Raw genomic sequence first — 3156 nt, 5'->3', positions numbered from 1 at the left:
ACTGGCTCAGGAGCATGGTTTTTACTCAAGTTTTCAAACCTTTAGAAAGGCAAGTACAAACTTCTCCTTTTCTGACTAACTTCATACTGTAAGGATTTGATCTCAATTTTCGAATTAGTATCCCAGATCAGCAATTAAACTATCAACATCTTGAGGCCCTTGTGAGAGGGTCGCTCCATGTCATTGTTTCTGACAGAAGATTTCGGATTAAATCATCTCTTCCATGAGTGCGCTGTTTACTTTCCTGGTGCTGACATCTAAAGTTCTCACCTACCCTCTGTAGTCTTGTTCGTGATGCCAATTTGTTGTTGTCATGTTTTGCATCTCTAGTGGCTGCTATGGTAGCCTCCTTTTGATCGTTCAGATACGTCACATGGTCAAAGTTTCATTTACTGGCATATGCAAGATTTCACCATTCTATGTGAATGTTGATCATAGTGGTATGTCCACTACTACTGCAATTGTGGATGGAGATGTTTGCTTTTATTTGTGTGTACGAGTTAAGTTCAGTGATGCCTTGTTTTGTTACTTCAAAAGTTTTTTCATTTCATTGTTGGCTTGACCAGCTTTATTCTGACAGTCCATGCCAATCTCATTTAGAAGATTCCTTTGTTTGGTCTTTTCCTGCATGTTACAGAATTAGTTACAAATAAATAGGTCTGGTCCCTAGTAAGTTGCAAGGTTTTCATGAAAATTTGTCAGTGTTCCAATGTGATGATTATTTCTTTTAAAACTGGAGATATTTCGAACTATATTAAACATTTTTGCTGCTGTTACAGCTCAGGTGCTGGTGTTACAGTTCAGGTGTGCACAGTGCCAACAGCTTGGTTTCTTGCTAGTTTTGTTCTTTCATTTCAAACAGCTAAATTTTGGGGGGTTTCTGGCGTTTCTTGTATTTGCATATGATCCATCTGCTTCTTCTCGTACTCTCCCCTGTAGTTGGTTTCATGACCCCTGTTTCGTCCAGTGTTAAAAGTTGGGTAGGGACAGGAGAACCACCGCTGCGTACTTTCTTGCGACTGTAATGTCAGCTCACCATAATGTAATTTGAGGAGGAATACCATCCGTGAGCGTTCTGTCATTACCAACTGGTGGAGAGTTACCATCAGTCTCGTTTGCCTATTTATGGTGGCTGCATGATATGCTAGCGCACCATCAGTGATGTGCCAAAAGGGTAAGACCAGAAAATTGGGTTTTCTTTTTTGTATATGAAAGAGTAGAGTATTCCTTTCCTTCCATGTTATATGTGGCTCTTCGTATTATATTTGAGACACGGTTTTGTGTTTTCTTCACCTAGGTCTTCTTATATACACTGAATCCCTCTGGTATTTAAACTCCATAGTACTCCATCTGTAAACAAATATAAGAGCGTGTAGATCACTAAAATAGTGATCTAAACACTCTTATATTAGTTTACGGAGGGAGTACTACATTTGGAATTTTTTGTTTCACTGGAATGAATTTGCTTCAATTTTTCATATATACATGAAGATCCATTTATTCGCGTCAACGTGATGACTGTTATTGAATTCTAGTTTGCGGTGTCCCATTGCGGTCCCATTGCGTTGTGCACTCATGTTCTCCAGAATTCGACAATATCTTGTCGAAATATTCGTGAATATGTTACTTCCTCAGTATTACTGTAACGATTGTTTGTTGTATTAATTTGAGGTTGGTGGCAGTAGTACTGTTTTCTTCTCTCACAAGTAGTTGATTTTTCTCTCTGACATTTCCGCTGTTACAGATGCTGAAACGTTGTTTTTGCCCCCCGCTGCATTTGAGAACGAACGAGAGTGACCAATGAATCTCACTGGTTAAAGGTCATCGGTTGAAGAATTGCTACGTAATAGGCGGTTGGTAAACCTTCAATTCGTGGTACTCCTTCCGTCCGGGTGTATAAGTCATTCGCGTAGTTCTAGGTCATCGATTTGAGGAATTAAATATGTGTTATATGTCATGAAAAGTATACCACTAGATTTCCACACGGATGTAGTTTTTAAATATATATTTTTTGTCACATATAATACATATTTAGATAGTTAAATTATCGACCTAGAACTACGCGAATGACTTATACACCGGGACGAAGGTAGTAGCATAGTTTACATCGTTACGAGGGCCGTTCGCTCCCAGGCAGATGAACCGATCAGCTGCCGCCGCCCAAGTCGCATTCGGATTGTGATCGTACCACTTGTGAAGCTGATTAAGCGCCGACGCCATGTGACTACAGTAGGTCGTATATGTATCAATGTAAGTATGTCGTGAGACGCTATGCTCCCATGACCGTAAGGTGTCTGCCTCCTATGGCGCATGTCGGGATGGAAAGGCTCATTCAGGCGATGATGCCGCTGCACTGTATCGCGTACCGTCGAACCCCCATGTGTCGCGGGTCTGTGGCTGCTGCCCTGATGCCATCACAGATTTCCGCTGTTGCTAGGCAGTGCTACGGAGTACCATCCTTTTGGCTGTGTGTGACACCCTTCTTGGTTCATCTGATTACGTTTTTGCTCTCATCTGCTGCCACTGTATAGCAACCAATCGTAGCACACGGCCGGCGCACGCCCGACCAATATTGCTTTTAAAACACAATAAAATTTACTTTAAAATGCGATCCGCAATGGTCATGGATCAACACATTGGAGAGTTTGCTTTAGATGAGTTAAAATTTGGCATCATATTTTATCGCCTGGGATGATTCAGCAGCGAACTGCTTTGCAACCGCCCCGGTGCTCCGTCACCGGATGGCTTTGACCGGTGTTGCCTCCCGAGAAAAACGTACTGCGGATGGCGATCTTCAAAAGGAAAGACAAAAAGGAGAGAGCGACAGACCTCCTTCGTGGGGGGGCAAAGGCAGGCTCATGATGGTCGCCCTACCAAGTCCCCGGATGGTGTGGGAATCCCCAAAGCAGACACGCGCTTATCTTTCCCTTGCTCAAGTAAAGATGAACAAAGGGAGGGAGAAAAGCACCAGATTCTGCCACTCACACACCAACAATGTATATCACGGATTAAACCAAAAGATGTTTGGCACTAATGGTGTGCAGGAAAAAGGAGGTAATAGCACCAGGAGTCCCACAACTTGTTCTGGATGTGATGATTTGGTCCCAATCTTACTATTGAGTCACACAACTTGCAGCCAATGTGCAAATCTGGTCC

At 42.6% G+C, this 3156-nt stretch overlaps 1 protein-coding gene across 2 annotated transcripts in view; it reads left to right on the top strand.

Annotated features, from left to right (window-relative positions):
• Positions 1-2088, top strand: part of LOC119309494 (2Fe-2S ferredoxin-like) — an 11782-nt gene extending 9694 nt beyond the window's left edge. The window contains exon 8 of one of the 2 annotated variants that reach the window (XR_005150525.1): positions 1745-2088. The gene's annotated coding sequence lies outside the window, so the exon portion shown is untranslated. The remainder of the gene's footprint in view (positions 1-1744) is intronic. The other variant, XM_037585485.1, reaches the window with a different exon arrangement.
• Positions 2089-3156: the final 1068 nt, after the last annotated feature.

Source organism: Triticum dicoccoides, chromosome 5B, assembly GCF_002162155.2.
Source record: "Triticum dicoccoides isolate Atlit2015 ecotype Zavitan chromosome 5B, WEW_v2.0, whole genome shotgun sequence".
Classification (NCBI taxonomy): domain Eukaryota; kingdom Viridiplantae; phylum Streptophyta; class Magnoliopsida; order Poales; family Poaceae; genus Triticum; species Triticum dicoccoides.
The sequence above is the reverse complement of the archived record's forward strand: the minus strand, read 5'-3'. Positions and strand labels throughout refer to the sequence as shown.